Here is a 24444-nt window from a genome sequence, read left to right as displayed (position 1 = left end):
GAATAGCACCCCATCGCTGGTATCATTGGGAGGAATAGCGCCCCATCGCTGGTATCATTGGGAGGAATAGCACCCCATTGCTGGTATCATTGGGAGGAATAGCACCCCATCGCTGGTATCATTGGGAGGAATAGCGCCCCATCGCTGGTATCATTTGGAGGAATTAGCGCCCCATCACTGTTATCATTGGGAGGAATAGCACCCCATCGCTGGTATCATTGGGAGGAATAGCACCCCATTGCTGGTATCATTGGGAGGAATAGCGCCCCATCGCTGGTATCATTGGGAGGAATAGCGCCCCATCGCTGGTATCATTGGGAGGAATAGCGCCCCATCGCTGGTATCATTGGGAGGAATAGCACCCCATCGCTGGTATCATTGGGAGGAATAGCGCCCCTTCGCTGGTATCATTGGGAGGAATAGCGCCCCTTCGCTGGCATCATTGGGAGGAATAGCACCCCATCGCTGGTATCAGTGGGAGAAATAATGCCACATTGTTGATCTCAGTTGGCAGAATACTGTCTCATATCATTGGGAGGAATAATGAGTGTCCCAAGGGACCGATAAAAGCAAGCAAAGGGTCACAGTTTGGAGACAAGTGCTCTGAAGCATCAGTAATTGGAGATTTGGATTGCCGTATTGACACATCACCGTATAGACTCCGCTTCACAATATTATGAGTGGACATTGTTAGTTCACCCAATACTAACCAACAACATGGCCGCCTCCAAGGTGGCGACAACTCTTTCCTCTTTAGCCCGTGTTATGTCAAAACAGCAACTCATCCAAATCCTCAATTACTGATGCTTTAGAGCAGGGGTAGACAACCTTAAAAAGGTAGAGATCTACCCGAACAACAGGGGAGAAGATCGCCAGGCACAGTGTCGCCTCCTCACACCAATTATAAATCTTTATTTGCTTACTACCGTGACGCAATCACTTGCATTGTACGGCAATCATGGGTTTAAATCAAGTGGTGTGGAGGCAACATATCTCCTCCTCAGCAAACCCAGGCCGCGATCTACCAGTCACCTCTCCGTGATCTACTGGTTGCTGACACCCCCCCCCCCCCCCCCCACTTTACAGTAAGCGGATGTGATAAATAAAATAAAAATAAAATAAATAATAAAAAATATTTTTTTTTAAAGCGCCCCTGTCCCCTCAAGCTCGCATTTGTAAATGTTGTTCACACTACACATGTGAGGTATCGCCGCGAACATCTGACCGAGAGCAATAATTCTAGCGCTAGACCTCCTTGGTAACTCTAAATTGGTAACCTGTAGTACTTTTATAAAGCCTTGCCTATGGAGATTTTTAAATACCATAGCTTGGCTCCACTCCATGAGCACACACAGTTTTATCACGTAAGATATTTAAGTACATGGCGTAAAGTCATCTTTTATATTATATAAAAAAAATTGGGGTATGCTTTGTTTTAAATCAAGTGTATTCCCCCCCCCCAAAAAAAATTGCGTGTGAAAAACCGCTGTGCAAAAATCATGTGACATAAAAAATTTCAACGACTGCTATTTTATTCTCCAGGGTCTCTGCTAAAAAAAAATATACATATAAAATGTTTGGGGGTTCTAAGTAGTTGTCAAGCAAAAAAAAAAAAAAATTTTTACTTGGAAGCAACAAACGTCAGAAAAAGGCTGGGTCCTTAAGCGGTTAAAGCGCCGCTGTCCTCACATGCAAAACTGAAAACATACGTAGGTTGCACCACACATGTGAGGTATCGCCACGAACGCAAGAACAATAATTCTGGTACTAGATCTTCTCTGTAACTCCAAACTGGTAACCTGTAAAAAAAAAAAAATTTAAGTACCGACCAATGGAGATTTTTAAGTACCAAAGTTTGGCGCCATTCCAAAGATGTGTGTGCAATTTTAAAGCGTGACATGTTAGGTATCTATTTACTTGGTGTAACATCAGCTTTTATATTTGACCCAAAAAAATGTGGTTATATATCGTGTTTCTTTACATTAAAATCCATTAAAGTGTATTAAAAAACAATGTGTGACATAAGTTGCAACAACTGTCCTTTTATTCCCTAGGGTCTCTGATTATTTATATATATATAATGTTTGGGGGTTCTCAGTAATTTTCTAGCAAAGAAAAAAATTATGTTTTAATTGTAAGTGAGGAATGTCAGGATTGGCCTAGGAAAAGGGGTTCATGGAGCATTAAAAGTATAATCCCAGCCCTAGAGATCAGTGCCAGCTGATATACTGAGGAGATGCTGGGGGGAAGGGAATGGAACAAACGTTGTCACCCCTCCCATCCAGCCATGTGCTCTCCTGGACCTCCCCAGCCACTGGCCATGTGACCGTCCAGTGAAAGTTGCCTGACTTTGCAGCGCTGGGTGAATCCCGGGGAAAGTTGCTCATTGGCTGCCCCTCTGGCACGTATTCTTTCAGGAATCCGCTGCCTGACATCATTGACTCAAGCTCTGGCCGCGCGCCGCGATTGGCTGGTTACCCACCCACCCCCCTTTCTTTTATATCTCGTGCCCGGGCAGTACACCGCCCCTCGGGCGGATCCGCTACACAGTGATGGAGATAGCCGGTCTTGGTGACATCACGCCGGAGGGGGGGAGAAGAGATCGGATAATACGGGGCGGAGCATCGGCCGGCCAGAATACTGTAACCCCGGACTCCCCAACCCCCACTATGTAGTCTCTAGGCTCTTTATATATATATATATATATATATATATATATATATATATACACACACTCCCCCCTCTACTGTGTACTGCCCTTTCTGTATACTTTGCTCTTTACGGTATACTGCTCCCCTCTGTATACTTTGCTCTCTGTATACTTTGCTCTCTTTATACTGCCCCCTCTGTATACTTTGCTCTCTGTATACTGCCCCCTCTGTATACTTTGCTCTCTGTATACTGCCCCCTCTGTATACTGCCCCCTCTGTATACTGCTCCCCTCTGTATACTTTGCTCTCTGTATACTGCCACCCTCTGTATACTTTGCTCTCTGTATACTGCTCCCCTCTGTATACTTTGCTCTCTGTATACTGCTCCCCTCTGTATACTTTGCTCTCTGTATACTGCTCCCCTCTGTATACTTTGCTCCCCTCTGTATGCTGCTGCCGCCCCTCTCTGTATACTGCCACCCTCTGTATACTTTGCTCTCTGTATACTGCTCCCCTCTGTATACTTTGCTCTCTGTATACTGCTCCCCTCTGTATACTTTGCTCTCTGTATACTGCTCCCCTCTGTATGCTGCTGCTGCCCCTCTCTGTATACTTTGCTCTCTGTATACTTTGCTCTCTGTATACTGCCCCCTCTGTATACTTTGCTCTCTTTATACTGCCCCCCTCTGTATACTTTGCTCTCTTTATACTGCCCCCCTCTGTATACTTTGCTCTCTGTATACTGCCCCCCTCTGTATACTTTGCTCTCTGTATACTGCCCCCCTCTGTATACTTTGCTCTCTGTATACTGCCCCCCTCTGTATACTTTGCTCTCTGTATACTGCCCCCCTCTGTATACTTTGCTCTCTGTATACTGCCCCCTCTGTATACTTTGTTCTCTGTATACTGCCTCCTCTGTATACTTTGTTCTCTGTATACTGCCTCCTCTGTATACTGCCCTATCCGATGGCCCCTTCTGTGTATTATCTGATCTATCACCCCATAAGTAATGACACCCCTGTACTGATACAGCCGTACCCCATCACCATTACTCCCTGCTGACCTGATCACTAAGACCCCGTTCACACTAGAGGCGTTTTTCAGGCACATTAGCGCTAAAAATAGCACCCAAAAAATGCCTCATCTGAAATCTGAGAGCCCGAGTGCTTTCACACCAGGGCGCTGCGCTGGCAGAATGTCAGAAAAAGTCCTGCAAGCAGCTTCATTGGGGCGCTTTAGGAGCGGTGTATACACTGATCCTAAAGCACCCCTGCCCATTGAAATCTATGGACAGCTCTGCTGAAGTACCTGCAAAGCGCTGCGACGCTTTGTGGGCACTTTTAACACTTTATTTGGCCGCAAGCGGGGTTAAAAGTGCCCAAAAAGCACCACATAAATGATAAAGCGCCGCTGGGACTCCCACGCTAGCAGTGTGAAAGGGCTCTAATGCACCCTGCTGACCCGATCGCTAATACTCTTCACTGACCCGATCACTAATACTCTTCACTGACCCGATCACTAATACTCTTCACTGACCCGATCACTAATATTACCCGCTGACCAGATCACTAATATTACCTGCTGACCAGATCACTAATACTCTTCACTGACCCGATCACTAATACTCTTCACTGACCCGATCACTAATACTCTTCACTGACCCGATCACTAATACTCTTCACTGACCCGATCACTAATACTCTTCACTGACCCGATCACTAATACTCTTCACTGACCCGATCACTAATATTACCCGCTGACCAGATCGCTAATACTCTTCACTCACCCAATCACTAAAACTCCCTGCTGACCCGATCACTAATACTCTTCACTGACCCGATCACTAATACTCTTCACTGACCCGATCACTAATACTCTTCACTGACCCGATCACTAATATTACCCGCTGACCAGATCACTAATACTCTTCACTCACCCGATCACTAAAACTCCCTGCTGACCCGATCGCTAATACTCTTCACTGACCCGATCACTAATACTCTTCACTGACCCGATCACTAATACTCTTCACTGACTCGATCACTAATACTCTTCACTGACTCGATCACTAATACTCTTCACTGACCCGATCACTAAAACTCTTCACTGACCCGATCACTAAAACTCCCTGCTGACCTGATCACTAATACTCTTCACTGACCGGATCGCTAATACTCTTCACTGACTGGATCACTAATACTCTTCACTGACTGGATCACTAATACTCTTCACTGACCCGATGACTAATACGCTTCACTGACCCGATGACTAATACTCTTCACTGACCCGATCACTAATACTCTTCACTGACCCGATCACTAAAACTCCCTGCTGACCCGATCGCTAATACTCTTCACTGACCGGATCACTAATACTACCCACTGACCGGATCACTAATACTACCCACTGACCGGATCACTAATACTCTTCACTGACCCGATCACTAATATTACCCGCTGACCAGATCGCTAATACTCTTCACTCACCCAATCACTAAAACTCCCTGCTGACCCGATCACTAATACTCTTCACTGACCCGATCACTAATACTCTTCACTGACCCGATCACTAATACTCTTCACTGACCCGATCACTAATATTACCCGCTGACCAGATCACTAATACTCTTCACTCACCCGATCACTAAAACTCCCTGCTGACCCGATCGCTAATACTCTTCACTGACCTGATCACTAATACTCTTCACTGACCCGATCACTAATACTCTTCACTGACCCGATCACTAATACTCTTCACTGACTCGATCACTAATACTCTTCACTGACCCGATCACTAAAACTCTTCACTGACCCGATCACTAAAACTCCCTGCTGACCTGATCACTAATACTCTTCACTGACCGGATTGCTAATACTCTTCACTGACTGGATCACTAATACTCTTCACTGACTGGATCACTAATACTCTTCACTGACCCGATGACTAATACGCTTCACTGACCCGATGACTAATACTCTTCACTGACCCGATCACTAATACTCTTCACTGACCCGATCACTAAAACTCCCTGCTGACCCGATCGCTAATACTCTTCACTGACCCGATCACTAATACTCTTCACTGACCCGATCACTAATATTACCCGCTGACCGGATCACTAATATTCTCTGCTGATCCACTCACAAATACTTTTGCTGGTCCGATCACTGATACTCCCTGCTGACCCGATCACTGATAATCCCCGCTGACCCGATCACTAAAACTCCCCGCTGACCCGATCACTAAAACTCCCGCTGACCAGATCACTAAAACTCCCGCTGATCCGATCACTAAAACTCCCCGCTGACCCGATCACTAAAACTCCCCGCTGACCCGATCACTAATATTCTCTGCTGATCGAATCACAAATACTTTTGCTGGTCTGATCACTGATACTCCTGATGGTTTGATCACAAATACTTTTACTGACCCAATCACCAATACTCCCTGCTGACCGGATCAGGAGTACTGTGTGCACTTCTCCCAGCAGTGTTCTGGGATTGGGTGGCAGCCCGCAGTATCGGTGTCCTGTGTACAGATCTCCCCTGCCCCACACCCCCCTCCTCCCTCCTCCTCCTCCTCCTCATCATCATCGCACGCTACCTCCCCCCCACTCCACTCAGCCAAGGACTGTTACTACATGTTTCCTGTGAACTTAGCACAATGATACCTCCTATGGATGGCTGGATGAGTCTGTCTCTGCTCCCTTTCACTTTTTCTGCCTCTTTTGATTGCCCTCATCATTCCTAGGATTATCATATCCCTGACTCTGACTGGGAACGATGTGGATGGAGAGGCGTTGGGACTGATCGCACTTTCCTGGAAATGTAAGTGGTGTGTGTGTTGCTCCTGATTGTTGGGGGTCCTTGTTAGCGAGTGACAGTCCCACTTATGGGCTCACTCCTGGATGTCCGTCCTTGTATTATGGAACGCTTTACAAAGTATCAGCTGGCTGAGTGCGAGATCGAAGGTGGGACATATGATGGATAGAGATGAGGAGCTCCTTGTACGCAGGAGCTTACCATCTAAATTGAGTGGAAGAATTCTCCTAAGTAATCTCAAAGCCTGTATGTACTGGCCCTTTAAATGCAAAGAATAGACTCCTTGCAGGCATGTTACATGTGTGTTCCCTGCTTGTGCTGCCATGTACCTAACCTGCAGAATAAGCCACTTTAACCCCCATTATTGCGCGTAATATATATATATATATATATATATATATATATATATATATATATATGCATTTTTTTTAATGTCGTGTGCAGTACAGGGGCTTTCTTGGGCAGGATAGGATGGTGCATTTTTGACTCCACAGACTTTAATTATAGAGGGTGCCTAAAAAAACTATAAATATATAACGTATTTCAACTTTTTTTTTTTTTTGTTTTTAATATGCTCACATTAAAGTCTATGGGGCCAAATCTGTTTGTTTTTGCCAAAGCTCCTGTACTTTAAGTGGCAGCTTTTGATCTTCATGCGTCTGATCATTCAGAATCTAGGACAGTGGGAATTTCCATGTTGACCGTGATAAAGTGCACAGGCATGTATTTCCACTTTTGCAGTCAAATCTCACCCCCCCCACCTCACTCTATATGTCCCATTCACACACCATACCAGAAAATACATAAAAAATGTATTGTGTGTTCTTACACGGCATATGTTAATATATATATATAATAAAAATGTTAGTTTTCCTGTTTACACAGCATAGTCTTCCCTTTCACACAGCCTAAAACATAATTTTAAAAATATGTCTTCTCTTTCACATAGCATACCTAAAAATAATAATAATAAAAAAAGAATAATATTTGTCTTCCCTTTCACCCAGCATACCCAAAAAATAATTTAAAAAAATGGATGTCTTCCCTTTCATGCAGCATGCCCAAAAATAATTGTAAAAATATTCATGTCTTCCTTTTACACAGCATACCCAAAAATAATAATAATAAAAAAAATTGTCTTCCCTTTCACACAGCATTCTCAAAAAAATAAAAATAAATATGTCTTCCCTTTCACACAGCATACCTAAAAATAATTGAAAAAAAAATGTTTGTCTTCCCTTTCAGACAGCATACATAAGAATAATTATGTCTTCCCTTTCATACAGCATACCCAAAAATAATTAAAAAGATATTTATGTCTTTCTATTCACTCAGCATATCTGAAAATTATTTAAAAATAAAAAATTGTCTTCCCTTTTACACAGCATACATAAAAATAATTATGTCTTTCCTTTCACCCAGCATAACCAAACATAATCTCCCCCCAAAAAATCTGTCTTCCCTTTCAGACAGCATACCTAAAAATAAATATGTATTCTTTCACACAGCATACCCAAAAATAATCGTCTTCCCTTTCACACAGCATACCCAAAAATAATTAAGAAAAACGTGTCTCCCCTTTCACACAGCATACCTAAAAATAATTAAAACAAATATCTGTCTTCCCTTTCACGCAACATATATAAAAAAAATGTATGTCCTCCCTTTCACCCAGAATACCCAAAAATAATTTAAAAAAATTTGTCTTCCCTTTCATACTGCATACCCAAAATTAATTAAGAAAAATATTTGTCTTTCTATTCACTCAGCATAACCCAAAATAATTGTACAAATATTAATGAATATCCCTTTCACGCAGCATGCCCATTTTTTTTTAAATGTATGCATTCCTATTTACATAGCATAGCTAAAAAATTTTTTTTTTAAATATTTAGGTCTTCCCATTCACACAGCATACCTAAAAAATAAAATATGTCTTCCCTTTCACACAGCATATCCAAAAATAATTTAAAAAAATGTATGTAATCCTGTTTACACAGCATACCTAAAAAATGATGAAAACAAATATTTGTCGTCCTTTTCACACAGCATACCCAAAAATATTTTTAAAAATATGTGTACACAGCATAATAAAATGTTAAATAAAATATAACAATAAAATGGAGAACCCAGCAGTATATATAAGGTGAATTCCTGACATCAGGTATCTCGAAGGGAAGGTGACATAGCCCCCAGAGTTGGGGATCCGAGTGCATCTGATGGTCTTAGTGAGGGGGGGGGGGGGTAATCAATATTATATAACATGTATCTGTATGAAATCACCTGTAATAAAATTAGAGCAGGGTTAGAATTAGGACACTCTAGGCTGCTTGTATCTAGAATAACATGCATTGTGCAATTAGGAGACAGACTGAAGGAGACCTGACATACAATGTACCACCCAAGCCTTGAGATCCTTAACTCTTTGTTAGGACAGCCATCCAGTTTACAGTTGATAATGAGATCTGCAGGCACAGTATAGTCAGAGTTAATGATGGTAAACATAACTTCCCAGCCCCCTTCCTATGGCAGGACATACATATTTCAAATCTCAGCCGGTTCAGCAGGGACCGGCCTGAGATTCGAGCCATGTATCAACTGGCTGATTGTACCAAGTTGATCGATCAACTTGGGTACAACCAACATGCCGGGTTTTACCTGTGACTCTTGCTAGTGACTGCTATAGCCACTAGAAATAATCACTGTCTTCCCCCAACCCCCCACCCCCACTGGAAGAAGACAGTGGCCCGGCAGGAAGGATTCCTGCAGCGATACTCTCTGTTAATAGGGGAATCAAGTGAATTTCTTTCCCGTTGCTTGTATAACAGTGTAAATTTGCTGTCCCCTCAAAATAACTCAACACACCATTAATGTCTAAATCGCTGGCAACAAAAGTGAGTGCACCCCTAAGTGAAAATGCCCAAAATGGGCCCAAAGTGTCAATATTTTGTGTGGTCCACAGGTTGCCACTGGAGTCCTCTTCCACTCCTCCATGATGACATCACAGAGCTGGTTGATGTTGGAGACCTTGTGCTCCTCCACCATCCATTTGTGGATGCCCCACAGATGCTCAATAGGGTTTAGGTCTGGAGACATGCTTGACCAGTCCATCACCTTTACCTTCAGCTTCTTTAGCAAGGCAGTGGTTGTCTCTCTTGTTTGGGGTCATTATCATGTTGGAATACTGCCCTGCGGCCCAGTCTCTGAAGGAAGGGGATCATGCTCTGCTTCAGTATGTCACAGTGCATGTTGGCATTCATGGGTCCCTCAATGAACTGTAGCTCCCCAGTGCCGGCAGCACTCATGCAGCCCCAGACCATGACACTCCCACCACCATGCTTGACTGTAGGCAAGACACACTTGTCTTTGTCCTCCTCACAGGACATGGTTCCAGTAATCCATGTCCTTAGTCTGCTTGTCTTCAGCAAACTGCAGGCTTTCTTGTGCATCATCTTTAGAAGAGGCTTCCTTCTGGGATGACAGCCACGCAGATCAATTTGATGCAGTGTGCGGCGTATGGTCTGAGCACTGACAGGCTGACCCCCCACCCCTTCAACCTCTGCAGCAATGCTGGCAGCACTCATACGTCTATTTCCCAAAGACAACCTCTGGATATGATGCTGAGCACGTGACCTAAAGTTCTTTGGTCAACCATGGCGAGGCCTGTTCTGAGTGGAACCTGTCCTGTTAAACCACTGTATGGTCTTGGCCACAGTGCTGCAGCTCAGTTTCAGGGTCTTGGCAATCTTCTTATAGCCTAGGCCATCTTTATGTAGAGAAACAATTCATTTTTTTCAGAGTTCTTTGCCATGAGGTGCCATGTTGAACTTCCAGTGACCAGTATGAAAGAGTGAGAGCGATAACACCAAATGTAACACACCCGCACACTAACACACACACACTAATGAGTCACGTGATACCGGGGAGGGAAAATGGCTAATTGGGCTCAATTTGGAAATTTTCACTTAGGGGTGTACTCACTTTTGTTGCCAGTGGCTTAGACATTAATGGCTGTGTGTTGAGTTATTTTGAGGGGACAGCAAATTTACACTGTTAGGCTCGGTTCACACCAGACGCGGCACGACTTGCCGCGCCGCGACCTGCCGCGACCTTAGCGGCGACTTGCAAAACGACTTCTGTATAGAAGTCAATGCAAGTCGCCCGAGGTCGCCGCAAAAGTAGTACAGGAACCTTTTTTCTAAGTCGGAGCGACTCGAGTCGCTCCTATTAGAACGGTTCCGTAGTACAGAACGGGGGCGACTTGTCAGGTCGCGGCGCGGCAAGTCGTATTATACAAGCTGTACACTCACTACTTTACATTGTAGCAAAGTGTCATTTCTTCAGCGTTGTCACATGAAAAGATATTATAAAATGTAACACGTATAAGCTTGGTGTTCTCCCATCTTGCCATCTAAATTGAATGGGAAAAAAAACAAAAATCATGCTTTCTTGTTTTGCATCCATATTGGGATAACTCCCTGCTATTTATTCATGTCTCCCCATTCACACAGCATACAAAAAATAAAATAAAAGTGTAAAACAAAATTTCTTACCGTTTTAGTTGTTTCTTTACAGCAGGACTATACACCAACACCAGACACTCTTCTCAGCATCTATTTAGAATAACCTGCAATGTGTAATTAGGGAACAGACTGAGGGATAGTTTTTGTTTTTTCTATAGCGGTATTAAACCGAAAACCAAAAATATATTGCAACTTACTGATCATTAGATGTGGTGGCTGCATTCATTTTCCATTTTTATTTGCTTTTTCCCTCTCTGTTTTCACCTGGTGATCTGGTCAGTAAAACACCTCCTGTATTAGAGTGACCCCCACTCTGGATGAAGGAGCACAGGGGGCATCTTTGGACAAAAGCATTGTCAGTCTGGGGGAGTGTTAGGTGTACTAGCAGATTTAGATTTAGTAACAACTAAAGGTGCACCGAATGGAAATTTTGGTGGTGAACCAAAATGATAGTTTAAAAAAAAATATATATAAATTGTCACTTTATCTTAAAGTGATTGTAAAGACTCGCTTTAAAAAATAAATAACAAACATGTTATACTCATCTCCTGCAGTTAGATTTGCACAGAGCAGCCCAGATCCTCCTCTTCTTGGGTCCCTCTTTGCTGCTCCTAGCCCCTCCCTCCTTTGAGTGCCCCCTCCACCAGCAGCTTGTTATAGGTTGTCACCCAAGCCAAGTCTGAGCTTTGTGTATCCATTCAGACACGGAGCCCTGACCTGGCCCTGCCCCCTCTCTCCCCTGATTGGCTGATTGACTTTGATTAACAGCCGCGGGCGCCAATAGCGCCATTGCTCTCTCAGCCAATCAGGAGGAATGTACCGGATGGCTGAGGGGATCATGGACATTGCTAGAGAGAGAAGGAGCTCAGGTAAGTATTGGGGGGTGCTGGGGGGGCTGCTACACACAGAAGGTCTTTTATCTTAATGCATAGTATGCATTCAGATAACAAACCTCCTGGCTTTATAACTCCTTTAATTCATTCTATACATCTACAAAAAAAGCCTTCTATGTGCAGCAGTCCCCCTAATACTTACCTGAGCCCCATCTAGATCCGGTGATGTTGTCTCGGCTGTCTTGGACTCTCCCTCCTCATTGGCTGAGACAGCAGCGTGGCGCCATTGGCTCCCATTGCCATCAAAGTCAGTTAGAGAATAGGGAGAGAAATGGGGCGGGGCTTGGCCTTGGCTCCATGTCTGAATGGTCACAAGGAGCTGTGACTCGGCTCGGGTGCCCCTATAGCAAGATGTTTGCTGTGGGGGCACTGAACAGGAGGGAGGGGCCAGGATCACAGAAGAGGGACCCGAGAAGAGGAGGATCAGGGCTGTTCTGTGCAAATCCACTGCACAGAGGAGGTAAATATAACATGTTTTTTTAACTGAAACAAGACTTTAGTATTACTTTTCCTGTGGGACCACATATTTGCCTATTTCACTTTGTGCTGGAAACATGCCGCACCGAGAGCCCAGGGCCTAATGCTAATAATTGTGACCCGGCTCTCCCAGTTCCGGGTCACCCGATTGCTGTGATGACCCCTGGTTGGCTATCACAGTGATCGGTCACTGTGAAGTCCGCCCCTGTTTGTTCTTTCTCTATGAATGGAGAAGAGAAATACTTAGCATCTCTCTCTCCTTGCAAAAAAAGTGTGTGTAAAAAAAATAAATACATTATATTTATATTTATATATATATATATATATATATATATATATATATATATATATATATATATATATATATATATACTCATTTATTTGTTTATTTCTATTTGCCAGTTTTTTTTTTTGTGTCACTGTGTTTTAGGAAGGAACTATTGTTTCTGGGCTGTACTACGGTACATATAACAACTAACATACACATATGTGGTATCACTGCGATTGTCAGGAGTAGAAGAGTCTAAAGGAATCGTAAAGCTTAAATTTTTTTATTTTATTTTTTTAAAATAAAAATAACAAACATGCCTATACTTACCTGCTCTGTGTAATCCTCTTCTGGATTCCGGCGCCCCTGGCCCTGTCCTCTTCATTGGGTGCCCCCATGGACAACCACTTTCTATGGGGGCACCACCCATGCAGGCTCCTGAGTCCCGCTGGTGCATCCATTGACACAGACAGTGGGACTCAGCCCTGCCCCCCCCCCCCGCTCCCATGTCACAAGCTGTGACCCAATGGCTCCTGCTGCTATCAATCTGTCCAATGAGGAGAGCGACAGCGGCTGGAGCCACTGCTCTTGGACACATCGCTGGATGGGGCTTGGGTAAGAAAAAAAGGGGAGGGGAGAGCTGGGGAGGCACTGCAGCACAGAAGATTTTTCACCTTAATACATATATTGCATTAAGGTGAAATACCTTGAGACTTTACAACCCCTTTAAATTGGGTTGTATATATATAATTTGTTTTTACTATTTGGGGCTAGTTTTCCTTTTGATATAAAATAAAAAAATCAGGAGATATGCATTACCATTAACCACCAAAAAATAAATAAATAAATGTGGTAAAATCCACCTGGATGCACAAAGTTGGTTTTGGTGATCTGTACAGTTTTACTAACACATGTCAAGGTTTCATAATTGTGCTTAGGCATTTCTATTTGTTTTGCCCGTAGGCACGAAGGGGTTGAAGCTAGTCCTAGGCTAATATTTAAACACTGTACTGTTTTGCCATATATGAGGCATTATACGAGGATTACACAGATGTCTGTTTAACTACTGATAACGAGCATTTATTATCCTGTCTACACACATAACAATACGATTATTTGCTATATTGATAGTCTTTATGAAAGAATCTACAAGCATTGAGAGTATACATAAATGGTTACATGCGAGCTTACGTCAGCGCAGTGAATTCTGAGAAGCGCGCTGGCCGTCATCTTACCGTGAAAGGAGTTTGTTGTCTGTTTGCACAAGATTTAAACACGTGTGGACACTTATCACTTGCAGTGAATCGCTAAGCACAATACATACAGAGCTCGCTTATATACCATTCGGAGGAACAAATAAAGATATTTGTTCACAATGGCAATATATATATTCTTATCAGGACAAACCATTATGCAGAACCTTCACTACCTATGGTTAGATGTATGGTCAATGCAATTGCACTTCCTGCAAATTCTTGATGCGTAACATGTGCGGGTCGGAGAAGCGTGCATTTTCGCGACCTGCAGGCAAAACGCAGCTCAAGATTGCATGGTGCCATAGCATGCGGCTTTTTTCCCCCAGTGTTTTTTTTTTCTCCACATGTACAACCGTCTATTCAAATGCATTTGCGTGGGCACAACAGCCCATTCACCACCACAGAACCACAAGGACGTAAACCAAGGCTTAGACACAGGCATATATTTATCCAGGGTGAAACATTTTTGGGCGCTTACTGGTCTGCATTCGTCTCAGGGTGCACATTAGAGGTGGACCGATATGGGTTTTTCTCTGGCTGATGCTGATATTTAGAAATCGGGTCGGCTGATGGCCGATATGATACTGATTTTTGCTGCCAATATTTTAGGCTGATTTTTTTTTTCCTTTTTTTTTGGCAGGTACCACTGGTTGGCACTGGCAGGTTTCACACTGAGCCCATATAGTGTAACTGTGTGTGAAACTGACATATGTACCTGAATACAGAGAGGGAGACCAGCTGTCAAAACTCAGCAGTGATGTCGGGGCCCAGGGTGAGCGGGACCCAGCAGCTATCAATAATTGGGCTGCTTAAGAAAGGGGTGAGGCCACCTACACGTAGCGGCCCACCCAAATCCCATCCCATTGGCTTGTGTTTGATAGCTGCTGGGTCCCGCCCACCCCTGACATCAATGCTGAATTCTGACAGCTGGTCTCTCTCTACATTCAGTTACATAATGTCAGTTTCATACACTCAGCAGCTCTGGGAAGCGTCAAGCACCGCTCTGCCAATGGAGTGTGGGGAAGGGAGGAGGAACACTTGTGGGTCGACAGGGCACGGTGCGATTAAATTGGCCGAATTTGCATAATAATCGCCCAATGACGATTTCTTAAAAAATGCCAAATATTGGTCGACCTCTAGTGCATGTTGCCCTAATCATTTGTACTGCTTTGTTCATTATCCAGCCGCAGTACTGGTCAGGCTCTCATAGAGAAGCAAGGGCTGGTCCTGGATGAAACTGAAAGTTCACTTGAGTTTTACCACATTTTAGTGTTTTTCTTTGCATGGTTCTTCTTTTGCTTTTATATTACACGTATGACCATACATTTTCTGAAATTTGGTTAGCCTAATTGTGCAGTTGAGGATCTATTATGTGAGTTGAGGTGTGAACTTGTGCCAGAAGATAGAACAAACAGCCAGAACTTATTGTATGTACAGCTAGACTACAATCTAGTTTTTTTATCTTATTATTCCACTATCTGTGTGTGTACTAGGGGTTCAACCGATCCGTGATCCGAACGGGTCACCCCGCTCGGATCGGCACATGCCGCGATCCGGGGAGCGCTCCGCGGTCTCGGCCTTAGGAAAGGCCGCGGCTTCAGCCTAGCTCCGAAGCGGCGGCCATCTTTCTACACCCAGGCGTTTACAATGTGATCGCTCCGACGGAGCGATCACTTGTAAACAAACCGGCGTCATGACATGACGTTGGTTTCTCTCTGTCCTCTGTACTGATCTGTACAGTGGAGGGGAGAGGTCGGGTGGAAGCAGCCATCCCTCCATACCCTGCCAATACCCAGCCGTGCCCAGCCATACTCAGCCAATATTACAGTGGGGGAGATTGTGGATATTACAGTGGGGACTATATGGTGGTGGAATTTTCATAGGTTTTCAAATTCAGTTATTTGCTGATCCGAAAAATGATCCGACCTGTGACTCTGATCCGAGGAACGATCCGATCCGTGAGTTTTTTGATCCGTTGCACCCCTAGTGTGTACTTTTTATTTTTTATTTTTTTTTTACATCTGCCACACATTAAGGTACCTGTAATATTCTCTGTAAAGTGCAGAGATGCATGCTGCGTGCTTTCAGCATTTTCTTTTTTGATTAGCTTCATTTTATTTTGTGTTTTTTTTTGATTAGCTTCATTTTGTTTTTTGTTTTTTTTTACAATGAGTGTGAGGTTCACATATGCTGGTTGTGTGTTTTTGGTGTGTGTGGTATGTGTATGAGATTTGCCCAGGGGCAAACAAAAAAAAATCTAGGAAATAATTCATTAGTCATAATGTGAATGTGCTTTTGAGATGCATTTTTAATGCAGAGTAATTTGAATAGAGGAACATAAACAAAACATAAACTGATATCTTTCTGATCTCAAAGTCCATATGCATTAGCACTAAATGTGCAAAAAAATTTAATTGGTATATTCTAAAATAAGGAGGGCATTTTTTTTTACCTTCTTTAGGTGACAGAATACGTCTTAATTTAGCATGTGAGTAATAAAGGCAAACTCCAAACTTTTGCAAACTGTTGCAATTGGCTGTCCAGGAATACAGAGGCAAAGTGCAAAGAGACTTTGCTGAAGGAGATGCAGCCTGATTTTTCTTTTTAACTACTGTAAATGATGTTACTAATTTTCCTGATAAATATCCCTCCTGGATATGTAACCTCTAACAATGAGCTTCCTATTTGCTCCCTTCCAGTCTGTTTATATTCCATTAGAAGAATTTTGTTATTTATTTTATAAGTGCAAAAAAAAAAAAAACTTGCAGGGGCTTTTTGACCCTTTTGATGCCACAACATATGGCATACGGGGGGGGGGGGGGGGGTTCACAAATGCTCCCGGCTGACAAGTCGGCTTTCAGATGAGAGGGTGGCTGATCATTCACCTGATTGTCCCATGCAGCCCTGGTATGTTCACCCCCCCCCCCCCCATTCCATATACACTCCCAGGTTGAGGGAAGGGAGACCAACTCAGCTGTTCCCTGATTTCGATGATCTCACTGATCTCCCTTACCTAGTAAAAACTCAGACGCAACGTGTATCACATCACTTTTGGGTTTGCTTTCACTTTCCCCAGCAGCTCTTACCGGGGAAGTAGCTAATGGAGGAAAAGTTCATAGTTTTATGTATGTAGTTAGGTTCAAATTGGTGGATGCTGTATCCATACACCAGGGCTAATGCAAATGGCCATCTAGAGAATACATCATCCAGATTAGCGTATTTCTGCGGTTTCCGATCAAACATGGACAGGAAGCTTCACTGACAGGATGACACTGTTTTATGACTGTTTGTTTGTAAGCACACATGGAGCGATTACCTGCGGTTAGGGACAGATGTATGTCATATATTATAAAGAAAGCTTAGCCTATCCTAGAATATAAATACTTTTTATACAAATGATACCAACATCCCAATGTGATTATATAACTGCACATCAGTATGGTGCTCACAGGCATGGTGACGTGTACACTTGCGGCTGCATTGTGCGAGCGGCATGGGACACGGGATAGGGAGGGGCTTTAGTTAGAGAGCCCAGGTAAATTGGAAGGCACTCCTGTCCACCCCCAGCATTAAGCACCAAGGGTACATGTCCTACACCGGATGTAAGGATATATTTGATAATTGCACGCACAACTGAGTTTTTTTTGGGCTAGTAGATATCATTATTAGGATACCTATTTTGGCACTTTACGTTCTCTTATATTCACCGACTGACACAGCTTCTCTCTATAGACCATTGGGTTGTTATGCCACCTTCAGGAGAGGACTAGGCATTACATGTTAACATGTGATAAAGCTAGAACTTTCTAGTTCCGCCCAAGGGGCGGTCCCTTAGGTAACAACCCCTCAGCATGCGACTGCAGCCTCAGTTTTATTTTGCCTAGTGAAGGAGGTCGATTCGGGGGTCCCTCACCTCCCCTCTCTTCTCTCCCTGTCCCTATCTTCCATCCCCCCTCCCTGTGGGGGATGCTGCATTTGGCTGCTGAGCAGTGTGTGTGTCTGTACAGGGGCTCTCCGGGGGGGGGGGGGCTCTCCCCTGTGTGGGGGGGGGGGGCTGCGCTGGCTGCGTTCTGTGATGTGTTTTTTTATTTCCCTGGAGGTGCCTGTGAGGCTGTGTCTGTGATCTCTGCAGCGCTGATCACCACCATTTTCAGTCACTGTTCCATAGGATTTTTTGTACTCGCCGTAAAATCCTTTTCTCTGTAATTCACCGACTGACGCAGCACCCGCTGCTGTAGCATGCTGAGGGGATGCTACCTAAGGGACCGCCCCCTTGGGCGGAACTAGAAAGTTCTAGTTTTATTATCACATGTTAACATGTAATGCCTAGTCCTCTCCTGAAGGTGACATAACCCAATGGTCTAAAGAGAGAAGCTGTGTCAGTAGGTGAATTACAGAGAAAAGGATTTTACGGTGAGTACAAAAAGTCCTATTTTTTTATGGGCTTTTTCAAGCGTTTTTTGCGGCGTTTTTTACCGCGATTCGCGGCGTTTTTTACCGCGATTCGCTGCGTTTTTTGCCGCGTTTTGTCGCGAATTTGTGCAGGGCAAAAGGTCACCAATGTTAAGCATTGCAGATAAAGCGTCAAAACGCCCATAGAAACGCTCGTTGTCGCGCTAAACGCTCGAATCGAGCGTTTCCATTAGTTTCTATGGGAATGAAAACGCCCAAATCAGCCCGATTCACGCGACAAAAAAGGGTCCGGAACTTGTTTGAGCTTCAGGCGTAGGGCTTCAGGCGACTTGGAGTGGAGATGTGAACCATCTCCATTGAGAATAATGGATTTTTTCCCCTCCAGCGTTTTGTAGCTTCAGGCGTAGGGCTACAAAACACTCAGGTGTGAATGGGGTCTTAAAGGGGTTGTAAACCCCTGTGTTTTTTTTTTTTTTAAATAACAAACATGTCATACTTACCGCCTCTGTGCAGTTCGTTTTGCACAGAGTGGCCCCGATCCTCCTCTTCTGAGTTCCCTCAGCGGTGCTCCTCCCTGTATCGTGTCCATGTTGAAGAAGGCTCTCCTAGAGAAGACACCCATGCGGGTGCGTTACCGAGTACCGCATCTGTGTCCATTCACACAGAATGTAGGACTCGGCCCCATCCCCTGGTGCCGCATCATTGGATTTGATTGACAGCAGCGGGAGCCAGTGGCTGCGCTATCAATCTATCCAATCAGGACAGGGGACACCAGCTAGAGCTGGTGTGCTCATTAGCAGGCAGAGGATGACAGCTTTCAGGTAAGTAAAATGGGGGGCTGCAGCACTACAGAAGGTTTTTCACCTTAATGCATAGAAGGCCAAATAAAAAAAAAAAAGCATAATAATATTATTCTTGATATCACTAGAGAAAAAAAGCTTTTGAAAATTAGTTTGCAATAACTCCATCAGATTCTTCAGCAAAGCAGCTTCATTATTATCCCATTAAAGAAGAGAATTGTGCGCTGCATTTCGAGATTTCATAAATTGCCACGTCACGAATGTTAATTCTCCATTACGAACGCTAGTTTACAAAACCGACCGCTTCCGGCTTGTCCTTGCTTGTGAACATGCGCGTTTGTACTTTGGACTTTTGTCCGATGGACTTGTGTACGCATACTCGAAAAATCTGAGATAGACATTTGTCCACGGAAAATTTTAAAACCTGCTATCCAACATTTGTCCACAAAAAATATGACAATTTTCCGATTTCCGCCAACATCCTGTCATCACACAATTCCCGCCATTAAATCAGATTGTGTACGGGGCTTTAGGCCGACCTCTACGTAGACTATGCCCCCTTCGCTCTATTATAAATGATGCTGCCAGACTCCTCTACCTTACCTACTGCTCAGTGTCTGGCCACCCCTCTCTGCCGTTCCCTCCACTGGCTTCCGATTGACCAGCGAATTCAATTTAAAATACTAAGACCCCTTTCACACCAGGGCGTTTTGCAGGCGCTATAGTGTTAGAAATAGCGCCTGCAACCCGCCCTAAAAAAAGCTGGACCATTGTTTGTAGGGCTTTCACACTACAGCGGTGTGAAAAGTCAGGGAAAAGTCCTGCGAGCAGTTTCTTTGGAGCGGTGAAGGAGTGTGTTTACCGCTCCTCCACCGCTGCTCCCCATTGAAATCAATGGGGCAGCGCTGTAATACCGCCGGCAAAAAAACACTATTACAGCGTATTGCTGGCGGTTTTAACCCTTTCTCGGCCGCTAGCGGGGGGTAAAATCGCCCCGCTAGCACCCGAAATGCGCCGCAAATCCGGCGGTAAAACGCCGCTAAAAATAGCAGCGTTTTACCGCCCGCGCTATGGGCGGTGTGGTGTGAAAGGGGTCTAACATACAGAACCATTCACAACTCTGCCCCCAGGTACATCCCCAATCCTGCCTCCAAATATCACCCAAACCGTCCTCTCTGCGCTTCCCAAGACCTCCTGCTCTCCTTCTCCCATGCTCATCTCGAGGACATCTCCAGAGCCTCTCCCATCTTCTGGAATTCTCTATCTCAATCAATATCTCCTACTCTGGCCACCTTTAGACAATCCCTGAAAACTCATCTCTTAAGAAAAGCCTATCCCGCCTCCACCAAACAACTGAACTTATATGGCATTGTGCTCCTAAACCCGTGTTTGCAGCTTTTGGCATTTTTTGCCATAGCCCTTGAGCACAACTCAATAAAAGTCTATGCGTCCAATGATAGGCTTTTACTAGAGTTTAGAAGCAGTCAAAGCTTCTTTTCCTGAATGCAGAAGAACCTCATTCAGATGAAGAGAGTTTTGGCAGAAAAATGCTAGACTTGTCATGTGTAAATGCATCTAAACGCATGTTAACGCTTGAGTGTTAATTTATTTCAGTGGCCAGAAAAAATGTGATTAACACCCAAGCAATTGGCACTGCTAAATGTGGGTAAACGCTACTAAAAGTGGTACATGTTTACCAGTCTTCAGCATTTTTTCTGCTACCAGGTGTAAGGCATCTAGGGAGCACCGCTGAGCAGGCGGGTGGCTGGTCCTTGTCCACTCTGCTTATGCAGAACAGACAGAGCCTACTCTCCTCTATGGGCAGTCCTTTGTAAACGGACCACCTGTCTGTCCGTTTACACCCGACTTCCATCTCATCTGCCAGATGGGTGGGGAACGTATCCCTATCCATCTGTTTTTAGCGGAACTGATCAGATGTCGGCAGGTGTCAACAGACACATACTCGTTGACACCAGCCGCTCCACAGAGGAGACTGGAGGGTCTAATCGGGTGTGCCTGAAAGATGACCGGTGGACTGGAATGGTCCGCAGGTGTATAATGGGCCCTAAGTGAGTTATTTTGTTTGATTAATGGCCAGTGATTTATCACCTTTTGGGTCATTGAATACTTTGGGTGGATACTTGTCTTTGTTCCCTCCATACATACATACCATAAATTATGGTACCTTAAGGCCAGCTTTACACTGAGCTGCCGCCATGTTAGCGCTACAGCACTGCTCGATTTAGCGGCGCTTTTCGGCTACTAGCGGAGCGCTTTTAACCCCCGCTAGCAGCCGGAGAAGGGGTTAACTAGGCCCCTTTTGCGGCGATTCCAAAACACTTTTCAGGCATCCATTTCAATGGGCAGGGGTCCCAAACTGCCCCAAAGATGCTGCTTGCAGGGACTTTGCGGGACGTTAGGAAAAGCGCACAGCCCCAGTGCGAAAGGTCACACTGAAATAAATGGGAGGCGGTTTCCACCTGAAAACCACCTGAGTGTAAAGCTGGCCTTAGGCTGGATTCACACCTATGCAGTTTTAGTGCTTTTTGCATTTGCACTACAAAAAGTGTTCCATAGGAAACCATGGTAAATGGACTGTAGTGCAAATCTACAAAATGCAAAAAGCATTAAAACTGCATAGGTGTGAACCCAGCCTAAGGCTGCATTCACATTGGTTGGGGGTTCCCCTCCATCCAATTTGCATGACAGGAGACTGTGACCAACTTTCAATGGAGCCGATTCACACATCCTGGGGGCGGCCTCGACGTGTAGTATGAAAAGGGTCCCGTGCGTCTTTGGCTCCGTTTCAAGTGCGAATTATGTAAAAAAATCGGTGCTGATTAGCACCTAAAACGGTGTACAAGGACACACCGGACCAAAGGAATACAGTGGATAGTGGCGCAGGTTATAGTATACAAAAGGTAAAAAGGTAGTGGTGCGCGGTACTATGGTGAAGAATCTAGTTAAAACAGGTTTAATATATTCAATAGGTACTCAAAAGATTAGAAGATAAATGTAATATCGTCTCCACTACAGGTAATAAATGGAACGTAGAAAAAGAAAAGACAATATATGTATATAAAAAATATAAAAAATATATATATATGTATATATAGTGAGGGACCCTCACTCCTATGCGTAGTAGTATTTTGAGTGGTAGACAAATGGATAATAAAAACAATTAATGATAAATAAGACTGGTGGTCCCAATTTTATACTTAGCAGGTTATAGTATGTAGCATGAGGTCCATACAAGTGTCCTTTGAGCTATTAAGCTCTGTGTGAGAAAACAGTCTATGGAGACATGGCAGCCCTGCAGGGCGAGCCGAAGCACACTCTAAACATGTAGAGAGAAAAAACAGGAAGCAGGTGCCTCCTAGATATGACTCTCTTGTCATTTAAAGTGGTTGTATACAATTTTTTTTAACTTTTACCTACAGGAAAGCCTATAATAAGGCCTCTTTCACACTGACGTCCCGTTCAGGCCCGCCTGTCAGTTTTTCAGGCGGACCTGAACGGGTGCTCCATAGAGGTCTATGGAGCGTCGGATGTCAGCGGTGACATGTCCGCTGACATCCGACCCGCTCCGATCCGAAAAAGTGTAACGGAGGAAAAAGCTATTTTTCCATCCGTCTGCGGATCGGATCGGGTGACGACGGGCACTGCGGTCCGTCGTCATCCGATCTCCCATAGGGGAGAGCGGCGCTGTGACAGGTTCGTCCCTGCGCAGTGTGCAGAGACGGAGCTGTCATCTCCCTGCTCAGCGGGGATCGGCGGAGTGATCCCCGCTGAGCAAACGGACATCCACGGGGCGGATCAAAACTGATCCGCCCCGTGTGAAAGGACCCTAAGGCTTACCTGTAGGTAAAAAAAATATCTCCTAAACCTGTACGGTTTAGGAGATATTCCTCTCGGTATGCGCCGCTGACTGCAGCGGCGCATGCGCACAAGGGGATTCTTGGCTGAAAGTCCGGCAGTGGCCGGCCCGGCCGGGATGAAATCTCCCACGCGCGGGAGTGACGATATCGCAGCTCCGGCCACTCACAGCACCGGAGCCGCGATACCCGGAAGAAACGCAGAGGGAGCATATCAGCTCCCTCGGCGTGGATCGGGCCAGATGTCGGGGCCTCGTTCTAAGGTAAGTATTTCATAATGAGCTAGTATGCGGTGCATACTGGCTCATTATGCCTTTTGCTTTGCAGGTGGTAAAAAATAAATAAAAATTAGCCGGTTTACTACCGCTTTAACCACTTGCCGACCGCTGCGCGCCGATTAGCGGGGTTAGCGGCCGCACCCACCATGTACAGCGTGACCGTGCCTGTGGACTCGATGTCCGCCGGTCTCCCAGCGATTGTGTCACAGAGCCGCAGGACTAGGAAGTAAACAAGGCATTTCCCCGTTCTGCCCTGTGACATGAGAGAGATCACTGCTCCCTGTCAGAATCACTCCCTAGGACACACTTAACCCCTTGATCGACCATGGAGGGGAGCGCTGGAACACAGCTTGTGACGTAATGACATCATGGACGTAATAGCGACGCGTTTCCGAGCATGAGCACTAGGGGGGATGTCTTTAGTGTGGGCTCGTCACTCAAGCTGAGAGAAAGGAGCGCGCACTAAAGACAAACCCCTAGTGCACATGCTCGGAAATGCATCGCCATTACGTCCGTGACGCCATTACGCCACATGCTTTGTTCCAGCGCTCCCCTGTGATCCACCAGCTGCCTTCCAAGCCTCACTTTGGACTCTGCTCACACACTGAAAGACCCCTGCTGGACAGGACGCCGGCAATGCTTGGATTCACAGGACGTGACCCCTGCTGGAAGCTGTGATGGAGATCCGTGTTACTTAAAAGTGAGTGTTTTTAATGCGCTTTGTCTATTAAATTACTAAAGTCTTATCTAAGGCTGGATTCACACCTATGCATTTTGCAGATTTGCACTACAGCCCATTTAACATGTTTCCCTATGGAACACGTTCTGTAGAGCAAATATGCAAAATGCATAAAGCACTAAAAATGCATAGGTGTGAATCCAGCCTAAGAGACGTCTGCTTCCTGTTTTTTTTTTTCTCGACACACCAGACCGCCTGCTGTGAGCTGTGGCCGCAGGTAGTGTGAACCCAGCCTAAAAGTCCCGCTATTAGCCCAATAAATAAGCTATCCTTGGCTTTGGGTGCATGTCGGTCCCTTCTCACCAGGGATTGCTTCATGTGCAATTTCATATTAAAAAGCCACAGAATAAAAAAGCTGCAGAAAGTATCAGACTATTATTGCTTTATACAGGCTTCCAGTCTGCCTTTGATTGAAAACCTAAATACTGCAGAAATACACTGATATGGACG

At 44.7% G+C, this 24444-nt stretch overlaps 1 protein-coding gene across 2 annotated transcripts in view; it reads left to right on the top strand.

Annotated features, from left to right (window-relative positions):
- The first annotated feature begins 6274 nt into the window (after positions 1-6274).
- Positions 6275-24444, top strand: part of ST3GAL5 (ST3 beta-galactoside alpha-2,3-sialyltransferase 5) — a 168412-nt gene continuing 150242 nt past the window's right edge. Inside the window, exon 1 of one of the 2 annotated variants that reach the window (XM_077477962.1) lies at positions 6275-6478. The gene's annotated coding sequence lies outside the window, so the exon portion shown is untranslated. The remainder of the gene's footprint in view (positions 6479-24444) is intronic. The other variant, XM_077477961.1, reaches the window with a different exon arrangement.

Source organism: Lithobates pipiens, unplaced genomic scaffold (genome assembly GCF_037356315.1).
Source record: "Lithobates pipiens isolate NorthernLeopardFrog02 unplaced genomic scaffold, aLitPip1_a1.2 Scaffold_13, whole genome shotgun sequence".
Taxonomy (NCBI): Eukaryota; Metazoa; Chordata; class Amphibia; order Anura; family Ranidae; genus Lithobates; species Lithobates pipiens.
The sequence above is the reverse complement of the archived record's forward strand: the minus strand, read 5'-3'. Positions and strand labels throughout refer to the sequence as shown.